Here is an 18,837-nt window from a genome sequence, read left to right as displayed (position 1 = left end):
TGGATGACATCAACAGCACTTTAGTGGACTATATAGCACAAATTGTTAGAAGATCTTATTAATAAAACCAAACCCAGAACCAGGTATTGGGGTGAATGCTGAAAGATCAGAGGAGCAGAACAAGCCTCAGCCACCTTATCTTATCAGTTTCTCAGCTGATCTTGTTTCCTCAAACTGGAAGCCTCTGAGTCCTCATCTGAACGGATCTCAGCTGAACTGCTGCTCAAAAGCCTAAAAGCTTAACCAGGCTCTAGTTCCTGGTCCTCATGCCTTAAATACCTTTCTGCCTTCTGACATCACTTCCTGGGTTTAAAGGCTCTTGTTACCATGCCTACCTGTTTCCAGTGTGGCTTTGAACTAACTCACAGAGATCCAGACAGATCTCTGCCTCTGGAATGCTAGGATTAAAAGGCATGTGTGCCACCATTTTCTGGCCTCTCTATATAGTGGCTGTTCTGTTCTCTGACCCCAGATAAGTTTATTAGGTTGCACAATACTTTGGGGAACACAATATCACCACAAGACTATTTCAAGAAATGTTCATCTGGAAAAAAATATTTTCATATTCCTCCCCTCCTTACCACACTAACTTAACAGTAAAGAAATTTGACTCTAAACTTTTCTATTTCATAAGAGAATTTCTTCTTTTCCCCTTTAGTTCAAAGCAGGCCTCAACAAAGAAAGGTAGTTAATAACTGAGCATTTAAATACTGGATGACTACATTTCACAATATCTATTATGTATTTTATGAAGATCTGGGAGACAGAATTGTGAAGTCTCCAAACAAAAATATAAGGACAGGAAACTGTCCTTAGCGAACACTGCATGCATTTTTTGAGATAGCACACTGTGCCCAAATTAATGAATATAATAAAAACTGTGTGAGTAACTTTCAGACTCAATTGTAAGAAAGCATTGGAGAAATGGCATTGGATGGATTATTTGGTGAATATTTCACTCTGTTTTTCTAGTGGTACTATTTAACTCCCAAGTATAGACAGTTTCTTAGAATGAAGAGTCTTCAAGGAACTTGACCACAAAGGAAATTAACTGGAGTTAGCTATGGTAAAGGTAGTCCTGAGCACAATAGTTTTTAAAGAATGTACTGCAGGCCAAGATATTTCAGTGTAGTTTTATTTTACTTAAGTTTGAGATGGAATCATTATTATCAGTGTCCTTCGAAAGAGAGGGTGAATAGGCCATGAGAGATTATACAGACTTATGGTCTATATTATGACAGAAGTCCAGCACATTTGGATTCTGAAGTAGACAGCTTATTTCTATCTATCTATCTATCTATCTATCTATCTATCTATCTATCTATCTATCTATCTATCTATCTATCATCTGATGAAGCCCAGCCTAACTTCAGATTTGCTATGTAGCTGAGGCTGTCCTTGAACTCCTGACCTACCTGCATCTGCTCCCCAAATGTTGGAATTATAAACATAAACTACCACCATACTTGGCTCTTGAGTTTGAACAGTTTTCCATTCTGTTTGGGAGTGGCCTGAGTACAGGAAGATTTGCCCGAAGGAGAGCTTGTCAGATTTTGTGTATTGGGCTATAATTACTGGGAACTTGTAGTCTACACATCATGATTCAGTGTTTCAGTAGTCAGATAAGTAAAGCTATGCAAATCATCTCTCAAACAACATCAGAGAGCTCTTGAGTTATTACTGTTTGTACTAATAACCAAGAATACTAGATAATGTGAACACCTTATTGTTTGTTTTCAAATATACTGTCAGTTAGTTGAATATAAAATGTGGCAGATGATATCTTATGACTTTATTGTACTGTTCTCTTTTAGTGGGAAAAGGGAAATTTATTTTCGAGTTATTATTTATTTATTTATTTATTTATTTATTTATTTATTTATTTATTTATTTATTTATTGAGACAAGGTTTCTCTGGGTAGCCCTGGCTGTCTTGGAACTTGCTCTGTAGACTATGCTGGTCTCGAACTCACTTAAATCCACCTGCCTCTGCCTCCCAAATCTGGGATTAAAGACATGCACCACCACTGCCTGATTGAAGGGCAAGTTTATTAAGAAAGAATATTTTCAAAGAAGGACATGAGTCTGTTTTGGGCTGCTGTGGCCGGGGAAGAGGAGTTGCATGTGTCGCTCCAGCTGGCGGGAGCGTAGTCGGCGGGGGCTGTGCTACGGCTGGGTTTGTGAGATGGCTACTGACATTTCTGAATCCAGTGGGGCTGATTGTAATGGTGATATGAGGAACAGTGCCAAGTTAGATTTGGATTACCCTCTTCAAGTCCTTTATTGTGGAGTACCGTGAATATATGCCTGATGTTGCTAAATGTAGACAATGACTAGAGAAGAATTTTCCAAATGAGTTTGTAAAACTGACTGTAGAAAATTCACTGAAACCAGAAGCTGGAATTAGTGAAGGTCAAGTAACAGTGGGGGAAGAGGAGGAGAAGAAAAAAACAGAAGAGAGGTGGAAGAGGTCAAATAAAACAGAAGATAGTACCACAAAAGTTCATGATAGCCAAAATTCCCAGAGCAAAGAAGAAATACGTGACAAGAGTGTGTGGCCTTGCAACTTTTGAAATTGATCTCAAAGAAGCAACAAAGATTTTTTGCTCAAAAATTCTCCTGTGGTGCCTCAGTAACAGGAGAGGATAAGATCATCATTCAGGGAGACTTCATAGATGACATAATTGATGTCGTTTAGGAAAAGTGGCCAGAGGTGGATGATGACAGCATTGAAAACCTTGGAGAAGTGAAGAAGTGATTTTGGAGTCCTGTGTTTCTGAGCTGACCCAAGAGTTGACAGGGCCAATGGAGGAGAGGCCTTTCAGATATATATACATATACATATACATATACATACACATACACACACACACATACACTTACACACACACACACACACACACACACACACACATATATATATATATATGTATATATATATATATATATATATATATATGTCCTACAGTAAAGCTTTAGACTCCTCATACTTGGTGTTCTCACTGTTCTGTACAAGGCTGCTTGGTTTGTTTGTTTGTTTTTTTTAATTGCCAAAGTCTGTTAAACAGAGAGAGAGAGAGAGACAGACAGAGAGAGAGACAGAGAGACAGAGAGAGAGTCATGCTTATGCATGAATCTGAATTAGTCAAATAAAACATTTTGGTCATTTGGTACTGATTTTTTTTTAATTTTTAATTTTAGAAAAACACTGCAGCCTCCGTCTGCCAACTTGGTGCTGTCAATGGGACCCAGAACCCTGTGCTGGGCATGCATTGACACTGAGCTGGACTCTTGGCACCAAAACCTTCTTCTTCTTTTGGGAAGTGTTTATGTTGGTTATCTTCCTGGGAGAAAGCTGAGTGACTTTTCAAAAGAAATTGTATTTCATTTTCTTAGTAGAAGTGTGTCCTTGGTAGGTGAGAATCTAATGGGGTTTTGGTTGGATTAGGTTCTTCATTAACACAAATTCCACTTCATTGATGTAACGAACAACACAGAATGGGTAGGTTTGCTCAAGTCATTCCGGAGATTACTTGATAAGTACATGAAAAGCCTTAAAACCATGTGCACTGTGACCCAGTAAGTCCCCTCAACACTTTCCTAAGATAAGAACAAGTTGTGCATGCAGCTCATGGATGAGGGTGCTATTCACAATGTTACTGGTGATGTTAGAGCTCATAAATAATACAGAACAGTTAAAGAAATGCTGGTGCATCCTTGTGGGTAGGACACTGTATAGTTGAAAAATCTTTTCCCAAGAACATTAGAAACCTGCTTGGTAATGTTGAGTAGGGTCATACCCAAATTTGTTTTAGACATTTGTTCTTACTGTTACAAGTGGAAGGATGGTCAGAGGGCTGGGAATTCTTGTTCTAGCTATATATACACCATGTGGGTAAAATTTTAACCAATTAAAAATGGCATGTATCTGTTCTCAGTTTAAAGTTTTAGAAGTAGTAATTAAACTAACTTATGGAGAAACTGATTGTGAATGCACCGGGTGAAACTAAACTGAAAATCAGGTGTTACATGTGAAAAGGCTTTTGGTTTTTAAATTGCTATAGGTGTGGGAATATATATATATAGCTGAGCAGTACAAGTACTTGCCTAGCATGCACAAGGCCCTTCCATTCAACCCAGTGTCACAAACAAAAGTTGTATAGATACCTTTAAGAATTCAGAATCCCTGAAATCATTAATTATACAAATATATTCTTTCTTAAATAAAAACAACAACAACAAGAACAAAAGAAGAAGGACATGCGTCTGATCTAGGGCAAATGCTAGAGGCTCAATGGCAATGGATGAACGAAGGACTGAGGCCTTTGGGTCACTCTCACAGCATACGCTCTCCTGGCTTATGCTTTGTCTCATGTTAGACTTGGCGGTGTTCAGTTTCCAGTTCTCTCTGCAGCAAAATATTTTAGAACACTTTTCAATAATAACATTATATAATAATTACGTGGTTCTAGATGTCTCTGTCATTTTCTCACTTAAACCTCAAAACAGTATCAAAACAACAATGCTGTATAACGTATGAGCTTTGGTGTACGAAGTGGTGAAGCTGGGATTCGAGCACACAGAGACTGGCTTCAAGACTGTGTGAACAGCCTCATAGCCAGACCGTACTGAGTCATACTGATTTACACGGGACGAGCATATCCTCTTTTTTTTTTTTCCTCATAATGAAATTATACTTGCATTCGTAAGGTACATTTAGCCTGGAGTAGACACTTTGTTCTTTCTGCTCCTTCCTTGGGTAGGCAGAGGGTTCTTTTATGAAGTAAATCAGTGTTAAGTTGTCAAGAAAATGAGACAGAACAGGAGCTATTAATAGCAAGACCAAAATAGCTCATTTAACAAGTGGTAATGCAATGGACTGGAAGCAAGTCTAGAGGAAAATAGAACTAATAAGATAGCTTAACTGTTGAATGTGGTTAATTTTAAATACCAGCTATAAACCATAAATAATAAAATTAGCGGCAACAGTTAGGATCTTTATAAAGTTTAGAGCAACATCACATCTGAGCCACTATTCCTTAAAAATATGTATTGGATATTTTATTTATTTGTGTGTGTGTGTGTGTGTGTGTGTGTGTGTGTGTGTGTGTGTGTGTGTGTGTGTGATGCGTGCCAGTGCCTGTGAAGTTCAGAAGGCGACGCCAAATCATCTGGAACTGAAGTTATGGGCAGCTCTGAGCCATCTGACATCTGACATGGTTGTTAAGAACTGCACATGGGTTCTCTAGAAGAGCAGCAAAGCTCTTCACTGCTAAGCCATCTTGGCAGTCACATTTCTTACTCTTATTAACAGTGTGAACTTCATCTTTTTCCTCACTTGGTATAACAGAGATACCAAGTACCTACATGTAGGGAAAAAAGGAAGAGAACTGAGGTGTTTGTTCAAGTATTTAGTTGAGGTCTGGCATGTAAATGCTTCACCCACTCTAGCTGTTCTCATGTATGAAGTGTTCTTGCTTAGTAGCCTAGCTTCTTTTCCTGTTGCTCTGACAAAAATACTCCGACAAAGGCAGTGTAAGGGGAAAGGTTTGTGTTGGATTATGGTTCAGGGTGCAGTCCTTCTTGGCCAAGACGTCCTGGCAGCAGGAGCCCAAGTAGTCTGGTGATGTTGCCCTTGGAGACACGATGCAGAGAACAGTGACTTGTATTCAGTTCACTTTCTTGCAGTTCAAGATCACAATCCAGGTAATGGTGCCTCCCACCATGAGGTGGTCCTGCTTCAATTAAATTAAGAGAATCCTTCAAAGGTTTACTTACAAGCTGATCTCTCTGGTGACTCTAGATTTTTTTTTTTTTTTGGTTTTTCGAGACAGGGTTTCTCTGTGTAGCTTTGCGCCTCTCCTGGGACTCACTTGGTAGCCCAGGCTGGCCTCGAACTCACAGAGATCCGCCTGCCTCTGCCTCCCGAGTGCTGGGATTAAAGGCGTGCACCACCACCGCCCGGTGACTCTAGATCTTTTTAAGTTGATGATTTTTTGCAGTGAGAAGTTTTAATCTCATAGTTACACTGAACACCCAAGTGGAAGCAGTTCTGGAAATGACAACAACTGAGGCTACAAGATAAAAAGCCAGCAACTCCAAAGCACCAGAATGGGCTGAGATCCTACATGATGCCGCCAGTCACATGACAGGGCAGCTGAGGGCCTGGCATGGGACATGATTCATTCTTAGAATTTTCTTCACATCTCAACAACTTCCCCCCAGTAAGTGAAATGTGATTTAATAAATAAAATCAAGTAAGTGCTTCCCTTTAAAGATGATTCTACTTATATCAAATAATCCAAGAAACTATCCACAATAAAATTACATTGTATTGTCCATTAAAACATTGAAGTGTGTTCGCTAAGTGTGATGTGTGTTTCTGCCAACCTCCAGTTCTATATCAATTCACCAATTTGGGATAAAGTATCCACTACATGTCCACTTTGATCCCAAAGCTGAATTTTCAGATGAATAGTTGGAATTAAAAATAATTGTAAATATGGAACAATTTAGCTAATTTCTTTAGTAATTTAGAGATTTATCTGAATCAAATATGGTATTTCAGAATCTGGTTTCAAGATTCTCTGCATACTTACTGTTTGGGGAATAAGTTCTTCTTTTGTATTTTCACATTTATGTGTTTTTATTCGATCACTCTTGTGCATGTATATGTGCCATGGCACACATGTGGTGACTAGTTAGGGAACAGCTTATGGGAATTAGTTCTGTCCTCCCATCAGGCAGATTCTGGGAACCAAATTCAGCTTGTTAGGCTTGGTGGCAAGCATTGCTACCGGTGAGCTATCTCACCAGCCTGGATTTAGTTTTTTTCTATGACATAATTATGTTCTTGGTTCAGTTCCAGCTGGGAAAATTTAAATGGTGCTCAAAAATTTCTAATCAATTATAAAAAGGCAAGCAATTATATTCGGGGAGGACTTTTTTTTTTTTTTTTTGTGATATATATTTTTTATTTTACAATACCATTCAATTCTACATATCAGCCATGGGTTCCCCTATTCTCCCCCCTCCCACACCCTTCCCTTACTCCCAGCCTACCCTCCATTCCCACCTCCTCCAGGACAAGTCCTCCCCCGAGGACTGTGATCAACTTGGTAGACTCAGTCCAGGGAGGTCCAGTCCGGGGAGGACTTTTTTAAAAATAAAATTACTTATTCCTCACAATTGCTTTTTGGATTTTTAGAGGATCCTGATACATTGTAGATCCAAATTTTGACCCTTAATTAGTTTTAATTTCATGTTAAAAGAACCAAAAATCTTATAAAACTTTGGAGGAAGTGATGATGTACAATTTTATCCCATTGTCAGTATATATACTATATTTATATTGCTTCAAATAATAGAAAATAATCAAATTCCTCAAAATCTTTCATAAAATAAACTTGAAAGAAACATATGACTCAGAGAACAATTTTTTATAACTATAGAACAGTATCTAAATTTTCAAAAGTAGAGCCCCTATATGTTGCTGGATATTTTATACATTGTGTGAAGATGTTTTACCTTGCCTGCCTAAGGCATCTGATTAGTTTATAAAGAGCTGAATGGCCAAAAACTAGGTAGGAGAGGTTAGCCAGGACTTTCAGGCAGAGGAACTCTGGGTTAGAATCTGGTGTGGTGGGAGATGCCAGTGAGACACTGAGGAAGTCAGATGTATAGAAAGGAGGAGAGGTAAAAAGCCACGTGGCAGAATGTAGTTGAATAGAAACAGGTTAATTTAAATTGTAAGAGCTAGTTGGGAACAAGCCTAAGCTAAAGACCAAGCTTTCATAATTATTAATAAGTCTCCCATTATTGGGGAGCTGGCGGTCCCAAAAGGAAGTCTAACAACACCTACGAAAGAAAGTACATGGACATTTTGAATGACACATGATTAAGGCCACTTAGAGGAAAGTAAATTCACATTCTTTAGCTTCCTAGTAATAAATGAGAAAAGTTTGACTCATTGATAGTAAATAGATGCAGAAAACTGATGTAGCCAGTTAACCAACAAGACATACTGAGATGAGAAATTAAAGAGACCAAATATAAAATTAATTACTTAAGAAATAGTTTTATTAAAATGTCAGTAAAAAAGCTCAGTGACTCTGCTATGAAAACAAATGGTTCTTAAAAGGAAGAGAGTTACTGTAGCATATACTGCAAATTATCCACAGCTTTGGACACCATGCCTTATTTCTCAACTAATTTTACTGCACTTATGAATTCAGTGTTGTTGCAGTCATATTTCAGTCATCCAGTCAAACCATATGTCCTTTAAATAAGTTATTTAACAAATTGAATACTAAGTTTCTTAGCTAATGTTGAATTGATGGATTAATAAGACAGTTCACATCCACATACAAATATGATAATATTTGTGCTGAAATGTGATTTTATTTGTATGTTAATAAATAAAAGTGTCTGGGGGTCAGAGCTAATAACAAGCCATTTAGCAGAAGTCTGGCAGTGGTAGCACATGCCCTTAATCCCGATCACATGGCAGGCAGAGTCTGTATGTTCAAGGACATAGCCAGCTTGGAGACACACGCCTTTAATCTTAATACCAACCTTAGAGACCTGGAGGTCTGTATAAACAGGCAGTAATGAGGAGGTCATGTGGTTGGGTTTACAACCAATGAGAAGGCAGAACAGAAAGTCAATAAAAAGACAGACACACAGGAAGTAGTTCTCTTTATCAGGGGAAGGACAACAGCAGCAGTGGATGGTAAGAAAGCAGTCTTGATCTTAGCTCTTAGCTACTGCTCTCTGACCTCTGGGGCTTTTAACTCTGCATTTGGCTCTGTGTTTCTTATTTAATAAAACCATTCAGAATTATATCTACACACAAATATACATGATTTGAGACAGTGTTACATACTATGTAGCCCCATGGGCCTGAAACTTGCTATAAAAATCAAAGTGGCCCACTACTCACAGAGCTCCAACTGCCCCTGCCTCCCAGGTACCCAGATTAAAGGCATGTAGCACCGTGCCTGGCGAAGTATCTTTTAAGATAGAAGATCATGAAATATAAAGCTTATCTACAGCAAAATATATACTGGAACTTATAACACTGTATATTGGTTACTATTTCTGAAGTTTGTCAAAACAGTTGTATGTGATGACAGAAGGAATTTTCAAAATCCTATGAGTTTGCTAGAATTTGAATGGAATTGGATTTTGGTGGTATTGTAATATTGCCCAAACCATTGCAATTCAAAAATAGCATACCTCATAGAGAGTTAGAGATTCTAACCTGGAGAGACTGGTGAGTGTTAATTTTAGGAATAGTAGGTTATAGAAATACTCTAGTAAATCACCTTACAAACAAGAGTCACCTATTTTTGTTCCTTCTCCTTCCACATCTTCTCCTCATTTCCCTAACTACCCCATTATTCTTCCACCCCACATAGCCTCCTTTTAGCTTTTATGTTCTTGATGTTCTATCATCCTTTCCCCTCCTTCAGCAATTCTTTCCCCCCTCTTGTGGCCTACTCAGTAGTGTCACAACCTATACCCACACTCAATTGTTCTTGTATACATATATTGACATTTTAAGTTAAAATATTCACACGAGAGAGGACACATAATTTTCATCTTTCTGAATCAGAATTATCTTGCTTAATATATTGTCGAGATCCATCCCCATTTTTTTTTGGACAGATTTCATGATCCCATTTATGTTTAGAGTTGAACACAACTTTATTGTCTATGTGCACATATTTTCCTTATCCATTAATCTGATGGACATCTAGGCTGCCTCTATTTCCCTGTTATTGTGAATAATACAGCAATAAAAGTAGATGAGCAAGTATTTTTGTGACAGAGTATAGAACCCTACCATAGAGATATATGCCCAGATATGGCTTAGTCGGATCTTGTGGAAATTCTATTTTTACATTGTTGAAAAACCTTCGCACTGATTTTCACAATAGCTCTTCCCATGTTGACTTCCCTCAGCAGTGAATAAGCATTCACCTTTTTCTTCATCCTTGACAACATTGCTGTTTTCTCTTTTTCTTGGTGATAGCCATCCTGACTGGGATGAAATAGAATCTCAAAGTAGTTTCCATTTTTTATTTTCTTGATAACTCAGGGTTCTGAACACTTTTTTAAATGATTATTGATAATTTACACTGCATCTTTTGAGAACCATCTGTTTGATTAGCCCATTAGTTGATTGACAGTTTCATTTTTTTGGTAGGCATTTTTTTTAAAAAAAATCTTTTGTCTTTTCGGTTGTGAGCCTAGCCATTAATGACTGAGCTGTCTCTATATCCCTATAATTCTTTATATATTCTAGATATTAAACCTGGACTGAAGCACAGCTTGCAAAGCTCTTATTCCACTCTGCAGGCTGTCAGTTTGCTCTGCTGATAGATATCTTGCTTTGTAGAAACTTTATAATTTCCCATAGCCCTATTTATTAATTCCTGGGGCTATTTTATGTATTATTGAAGTCCTGTTCAGAAAGGTCTTGTCTATACCTGTATCTTGAAGTGTGTTTCCTCTAGCAGTTTCTGTGTTTTAAATTCAGGTCTTTAACTCACTTAGAATTGATTTTTGTGCTGGGTGAGTGATAGGGATCTAATTTTATTCTTTTATAGATGGGTATTCAATTTTACTAGCATCACTTATGGAGCAGAATGACTTCCCCCACCTCAGTGTATTTTTGACACCTTTGTAAAAAATTAGGGAGGATAGCTACACAATAAATGTTAGAAAAATATCTGTCTAAAAATTGTTTAAAAACCAGGGTATTCAAATCTGGTCTTGGCAACATAAGAGTTTGAGGAGGCCAACCTGGGGTATATGATACTCTGTGTCATCCAAACAAGTCAAAACATTCACAAAACATGGACAATGAAAATTTCCCTTTCTCTACCAAACCAGTCATATCAGAACATATAAGCCGTTAGGAAAAAGAACACCAATGAAATAGTAGGCAATATAATCTCAGTCAAATGAAGTATTTAACATTATCCAATGTAATGTTTCAGCTCTACAAGTACAGCAATTTACAATGTGGTTTGGGGAACTGGACAACTTGGCACACCGCTGTTATTCTGCAAAGGTGTGAAAATAGCAGCTCCTATAATTTTTTAGCATAGCTACTCTGCCCCTCTGTGAATCTGTTTTCTATGATCAAGCAGGACATTTTCCTCTCACACTCATTTACACTTTGGTTGAATATCTTTTCTTGCTTCGTGTGTTCTTCTATTTTAACAGCAGTTCACCACAGAACAGCAGGGTGATAGAAGACTCTTCACGAGGCCATGGGCATCTCTATTTCCCTAGTTCTTGACGGCAGGAATCTACTTGAGACACAACTATAGTTGAACTTCCCAACCAATGGCTCCTGTGTCTCTGGGTCTTTGTAACTGATACAGTAGCTGAGACACACATTGTTACATATCACTGAAAAAAAAAAAACCCACAGGGATATCTATCTACTTTAGAAAGAAATGCAGGAGTTCAGCCATTTTTTACATCATTGGAAAGAAAAACTTTTTGGAATAGCATGAATATGATACAGATATTGTTTCCAGAGTTTTATAACTCAAGTGAACCTTGAGAGAAAGTGTTCAGCAGTCACATTCAACTTTGAGGTGTGCTGAAAGCTTCACTACTGATGAGTTCCTCTAAATAGCAGACCCTGGTGCTGATTAAAACCTCACTCCGCAATTGCTATATAAAATGTCTTTTGTTCGTAACTGTGCACACATGGATATTCTTTATACTTTCATGCTCTGCAGTATAAATGCTGTAACAATTTTGTCTATTCTTTTCTCCAGGAATGAGTACTACTTTACATTGTATTAGTGCTGCATTAATGGATTTTATAGGAATTTATTTGAGTAAACTATTTGAATTTTCCCCAAAGAGATCTGAAATATGTAGTTTTATTGTTACTTTGGGGAAGTATAAATAATAAGTTTGGTCATAAAATTTTAGCTGTTTGAAGTGTTTGATTTTAATTTCTGCTGCCTTGAACATCTGCTTCTTGTAATGAATTAAATTATATTGCTTGTGTTTAACCAGACAATCACTTGCCTATGAATGAGGAGTAAAGTCCTTATAGGAATGTTTGAGAAACACTTAACCCTGTTAGATCCAGGCAGTCTCCTTATGGCATATTTTAGAACATTAGGAACAGTGCTCAGGGTTTTACAATTTAATCTAGAAAACTGGCTTTTCATTTCACTAACTGTATTTCTTTTTTTTATTATTTTATTTTACAATATTATTCAGTTCTACATAACAGCCACAGATTCCCTTGTTCTCCTCCTTCCTGCCCCCCACCCCTTCCCCCCCAGGCTACCCCCCATTCCCACCCTCTCCAGAGCAAGGCCTCCCCTGAGGACTGAGATCGACCTGATAGACTCAGTCCAGGCAGGTCCAGTCCCCTCCTCCCAGATTGAGCCAAGCGTCCCTGCATAAGTCCCAGGTTTCAAACAGCTAACTCATGCAATGAGCCCAGGACCTGGTACCACTGCCTAGATGCCTCCCAAACGATCAAGCCAATCAACTGTCTCACCTATTCAGAGGGCCTGATCCAGTTGGGGGCTCCTCAGCCTTTGGTTCATAGTTCATGTGTTTCCATTCGTTCGGCTATTTGTCCCTGTGCTTTATCCAACCTTGGTTTCAATAATTCTCGCTCATATAAACCCTCCTCTTTCTCGATAATTAGACTCCCAGGCTCCACCCGGGGCCTAGCTGTGGATGTCTGCATCCAGATTCCTCAGTCCTTGGATGGGGTTTCTGGCACAACTATTAGGGTGTTTGGCCATCCCATCACCAGAGTAGATCAGTCCCGGCTGTCTCTCAGCCATTGCCAGCAGTCTTTTGTGGGGGTATCTTACTAACTGTATTTCTAATTCAAATATTTATGTGTAGCTAACTATAGCTTTAAGATATGAAGTTATCCAATTGAGAATTAGATAATTTTAGTTTCATGGTGTCCCAAATTTCCTGGTTGTTTTGTGTTATGATTCTTTTGGTTTTAGTGTTTCTTTGACTGATGAATCTATTTCCTCTATTGTATCTTCAACACCAGAGATTCTCTCTTCCATCTCTTGCATTCTGTTGGTTGTGCTTGTATCTGTAGTTCCTGTTCATTTACTCAGACTTTCCATTTCCAGCCTTCCTTCAGTTTGTGTCTTCTTTATTGCCTCTATTTTAGTTTTCAAATCTTGGACATTTTGTTCACCTGTTCAGTTGCCTTTTCTTGGCTTTCTTTAAGGGATTCATTGATTTCTTCCAATTTTTGTGTTTGTCTTTTTTTTTTTTTGAATTCTTTAAGGGTAATTTTCATTTCCTCTTTAAAGGTGTCTATTATCTTCTTAAAGTCATTTTTAAGGTCTATTTCTTCTGCTTAGGGATGTTCAGATCTTGCTGATGTAGCACCCTAGGTTCTGATGGTGCCATATTGGCCTTTATGTTGATGACTACATTGGCCTCTACCCATGTCTTCCTCCACTTCGTGCAAGTTCTGTCTGTGTCTGAGGGAGCCTCTTTTGGTCCAGTTGATACTCTTGGTCTAATGGGAGCTCTTGGTCTAATCCAGGCTTGTGGTCCAATCTGTGCTAATGGATTCTGTGTCTCAGGGAGATCTTAGTCCAATGGACACCAGTGGGCTCTGTCTCAGGGATCAGCTATTTCCAGTTGGTGTAGGGTGGGACCTGTTTTCTGTTCTCAATCAGTGCAGGGTGGGCTTGTGACTCCGGTTTTCACTAGTGTCACAGGGGGCTGTTTCCTTGGCTAGGGAGGGGGGAAGAGGCAGCTGGCCAGTCATTGGGGCTCCAGTGGCTTGGGGGAGTGGCACAGGATGTGCCCCCAGGGCCTAGTGCCTAGGGACCTGTTCTGCCCAGTCTGGTGATGGGGCCTTACCTGTTCCCAATCAATGCAGGGTGGGCTTATGTCTCCCGTTATTTCTTCATTTTGTTCTAGACCTTTCAGGCATGCTACTGCTACAAGTATGTGATCTCTCCGATTTGTTTTATACAGGCTCTTAGTGCTGTGAACTTGCCTCTCAGAAGCACTTTCATTGTGCACTATGGTTTGTGTATGTTGTCCTTTCATTTCCGTTCAATTCTAGAAAGGTTTTACTTTCCTTCCAAATTTCCGTCTCGACCCCCTTTTCATCCAGCAGTGAGTTGTTCAGTTTCCCTGAGTTTGTAAGCCTTCTGTTGCTCATGTTGTTGTTGGCATCCGGCTTTCATCCATGGTGGTCAGATAGAATGCAGGGTATAAGTTTCAATTTCTTTTATCTGTTGAGACTTGCTTTGTGTCTGAGTATTTGGTCAGTTTTAAAGAAGTTCCATGAGTGCTGTGAACAAAGTATTTATTTATTTATTCATTTATTTATTTGTGTATGTGTGTGTGTGTGTGAGAGAGAGAGAGAGAGTGTGTGTAAATGTATGTGAGTGTGTGTGTGTGTGAGTGTGTGTGAGTGAATGTGTGTGAGTGTGTGTGTGTGTGTGTGTGTGTGTGTGTATGAATGTGTGTGTGTGTGTGTATGTCTGTGTGTCTGTGTTGGTGAAATGTCCTTTAAATATCTGTTAGTTCCATTTGGTTTATGATGTTACTTAGCTCCAGCATTTCTCTGTTTACTTTTTGTCTGGATAACCTGTCTATTGGTGAGAATGGGGTATTGAATTCTCCCACTATCAACGTGTAAGAGTCAGTATGTGATTTAAGCTGTAGTAGTGTTTCTTTTATGAACTTGGGTGCCTCTGTGTTTGGTGTATAAATATTAAGAATTTCAGTATATTCTTAGTGCTCTTTTCCTTTAATGAGTCTGTAGTGTCCTTCCCTGTCTCTTCTAATTAGTTTTGGTTTAAAGTCTATTGTATTTTACAATACCATTCAGTTCTATATATCAGCCATGGATTCCCTTGTTTTCTTCCCTCCTGCCCCCCTCCCTTTCCCCCCAGCCCACCCCCCATTCCCACCTCCTCCAGGGCAAAGCCTCCCCCGAGGACTGAGATCAACCTGGTAGACTCAGTCCAGTATTGTAAAATAAAATAAAAGGAAAAATAAATAAATAAATCTTAAAAAAAGAAAAGAAAGGTAGTTCAATAAATGCCATTAGAAAACTGGGACTGATATATATATGACACAACTCTTTATTTGGCTATTGACTTACAGTTTGACTTTGCTGTTCTGTTTATTGAAAAAGACCCCACAACAGCAAAATGATGAGAATATGAGAAATTGACTGGTAGCCAACATATAATTTCAATATTTTAGAAAGAGGATATGTTATTTTTTTTATAACAAAATGAGTTTAAAATCGCATGAAAAATTAAAGAGCTTCATAACCTGAAAAAATAAAGTCTATTGCAGTTCTAGGTGCTGTTATCTGATCTTGACTTTGTTGGGTGAATGTTTATTCGTTGGTTTCTGTTGCCTTTTCTGGTTCTTGGGAGAGTGCAGTGGCTGCGTATTGTCTGCCAGAGAATTTTTCTGGGACCCTGTTTGGTGTAGCCAGTAGGAGTTCCAGGTAAAATGTGTTTACTGCTATTGGGAGCTGACACTTAAGAGTGAATATGGGTTATGGGTGGTAGGTTGAGGGAGACCACAGCAATGAGGAACATAAGACATTTCAATAGAATTTGATTTTTGTCTCTTGGGAATGGGGGTAGAGAGTGAGGAGAGGCCACAACAGTTTTGATACGGAACTGAGGTTGAGAAGAGGGAGAGGTGAAGGCCTGCTTCCCTGGCTAGAGTCTAATTCTTTATATAAGAAGCTTGTATGTTTCAGTAAAGCAGGCAAAAGATATGCTCAGCTATTAACAAAACAGAAACACAACAGCATTCTGGCTCTTAGGAGTGCTTTTCCCACCCTTCTAAGTTTTTAAATATTTGTACTGTTCTTCCAAATATTTTGCAAATCTATGACACTCAAAGATTAGTATTGTATAATCCAGCCTTTTTTACAGATGGTGAGCAGGCCTGTGAAGTCCCCCATCCCCCATATCTCTTTCAAACAAGTAGCAAGTAGACGCCGAGTTTAGTATTTAAGGGAATACTTTTAAAAAATGTTTTAGCAGTGTCCAATGCAATGTGTAAAGATCCCATCATTTTTGTCTGTTAAAAGGCCATTTGAGCACAGTGGCACTGATAGACGGACCACTATAATCCAGTCTCACGTTCCACGAACCTTCTGACCTTATATACTGGGTGCCGCTGTGAGGCCACTACACATCTCCCTACCTCTTTGGAACTTGGGATGGCTTCCCCATTCTGCCTGCCCTCAGAGCAATAGGATGTCAGGCTGCTCTCTCTCCTGCTTCACTCACCACTTGGGCTAGTTCTTCCTGTGTCTAACAAGCTCCTCAGCTGGCGCCGTAGCTGCTGTCTCCCCACTGACCACACAAAGCTGCTGAGAAGGCTTTGGGTTAATCTGACGTTCTGTACCCTGTTCCATACACCTTCCTGAAAGGTAGAAATGTGTGCAATGTTGTCTGAGTGCCCTAAGAAAACCTCTACTGTGGCAAGCTTGGCCTTTACCTGGACTGTTCTGTCATTCACTCATTCTTTCATCCCTCTGGGTAAACTGTTGCTCAGCCTTTGACCCTTCCAGAGAGAGACTCAACTGCAGACAGGATTTGCTTCCTACCCCCCCAAGAACTCTAGCTTGACACGTCATACCTCATTTGCTTTCAACAGGCAGTGATGGGCCTCACGATCTGCTTCCCCTTTTCATCCCCAAAGTGCTTGTGTACCTTATGAACCCTATTACATGCCAGTCCAGTTTATTCAGATTCACCAGAGCCTCTCCTACATTGTAAAGATCATGACACTCTATGGGTCTCACTAGAGCCATTAAAGTCCCATAGAAGGACTGAGGACCCTGATCAATTAACTTATTCATGAATTCTCTCATGGACATGGCCATAGCTGGTCTAGGAAACTGGGCATCAAACACCATCTCTCTCATGATAAATTCTTTAAGTAATTCCTACTCTTCTGTTGTCTTCCAGGACTTGATAGTCATGGGACCTCAATCATCAATAGCCAAGTGTCCAAAAAGGACCACTGAGGCATTCTACTCCATTAAAAACTGATTTCCCTTGTACCATCTCAGAGAATACAACCTTGGTCTCAAGGTGACTGTGTAATTAGATTGTTCAGTTTTTCCATAGCACAAATCAATCTTATCTACCTGATTATCAGACAGCCTCACAGGACAGACTGTGGGAAGCTTTTCAGTTTTCATTTAAGTCATTTCCTTTTCAAGATGTTCTGAGACTGAGTATTCCATGATAATTTCCTCTTCGGGGACATCACAGAGCCCCCGTATGCATGTTGACTCATGGGTTTACCTGCCTCTGTATTGAAGTTTGTACTATCTATTTTCTATCACTACTATTATCTATCACTTCTCCCTTATTCTTTCCCTCCCTCTGATGCTTCTGCTGTGTTCCAAGTTTGGGTCCTAGAAAGGCTACTTAGAACAGATATAATTTTGCTCTCCTTCCTATTTGTCCTACACTTGTGAGAAATGATAAACTGTTTTCCTGCAAAATTAGAGGCTGAGGTGGAGAACAGAATCTCTATGTCTGTTTCTCTCTGTAATTCCTCGCTTAAGTGCTGAGTTATTTGGGGAATGGGAGTTCAGTCTCAGTTGTGGCCCTCTTGTGCACAGCAGAAGCCTTGTAACAGTCACAGCCTGCTTACAGCAGTGTCCCAGTGTGGTATGTCCAGAGGCTGCATTCTACTGTAGATAACAGTACATTCTGTAGTTCAGAAGCCATATTGGGAACAATATCTGTATTCATTCGAGGGCACCCACTCATCAAGGAGGCATATCACCCTTGCCACATAGGGGAAGATTGCCACCCTGAGAATTGCCTCCAAGATGCTTCACTGTCTTATCACCCACAGTAGGGGACACATACTTGGCAAAGCAAGCAAAGAGGCATACATACCATCCCATAGTGCATGAGTGGGACAGCCATACTGGTATTGCTCCTGCCAATGTTTTACCCTCAAAAAGATCATCCTCGGTTTTATACTTTATCAGCCATAGAAGGAGTAGGGATATCAGTCTTTCAAATCAAATCTTATTTTACATTCTGTAGAGTTCTTCTTGGGTTGCTAATTGGTTGCAAATAGAAAAATGTCTGTTTACAGCAGACACCAACAACAGAGGAAAGAGATGATTCTACCAAGGTCCAGCTTGGAGAAGTAATAAGTTTATTGATTTTACTTACAGACACATTGGTAATTCCCAAATAAATGTATCACTAAAAAGTCCCACTTGACCTTGAATGATGATTCATAAAAGCCATAGAATTAAATTCTCTGCATACAATGCAAACAGCTCCACTTAAGAGCCTCCCTATCCCTAGCAAATGTTTTCTGGTTGTATAACCACAGGGGTGGGCTTCTGATTCTTACCACTTTCTTGTGAGTTTTCTGAGGGAATGTTTAACTGCAGGAAATAGGCATCCGACAGAGCAGATTCCAGTGTGGACTGTATGCTTGGACTCAGATGAACTTCCTAGGAAATATAATAACACTGTTCATACCATATCAGCAGTTTGAAGAAATTGGTCATTTTCTCTAAGTTATCTTGACTTCAGATGTCAGGATGTGATTGTTGGACTATGTGAGCAACTGTTCAGGAATGTTTCTGTAATTTAATAAACTGCTGTTACAGAAAGAATAAGGATATCACCCCTGCAAAGAACGTCATATGCAAATCAATTTTCCTCAGTTCTTACCATGTCTTATTTGCATATCTGTTAGAGTTTTTTAAAAATAAAAAAAACATTTTGACTTTTCATTTTGAAAGAAATAATACTCCTTTAACAACTATCT

General features: G+C 39.1%; 1 pseudogene; it reads left to right on the top strand.

The window, feature by feature from the left end:
- Positions 1-2,168: 2,168 nt before the first annotated feature.
- LOC114690560 lies at positions 2,169-2,792 on the top strand (annotated as a pseudogene).
- The last annotated feature ends 16,045 nt before the right edge of the window (positions 2,793-18,837 follow it).

The sequence above is a fragment of the Peromyscus leucopus genome, chromosome 16_21 (genome assembly GCF_004664715.2).
Source record: "Peromyscus leucopus breed LL Stock chromosome 16_21, UCI_PerLeu_2.1, whole genome shotgun sequence".
In the NCBI taxonomy this organism is placed as follows: Eukaryota; Metazoa; Chordata; class Mammalia; order Rodentia; family Cricetidae; genus Peromyscus; species Peromyscus leucopus.
This window is presented reverse-complemented; position numbering and strand designations above follow the sequence as displayed.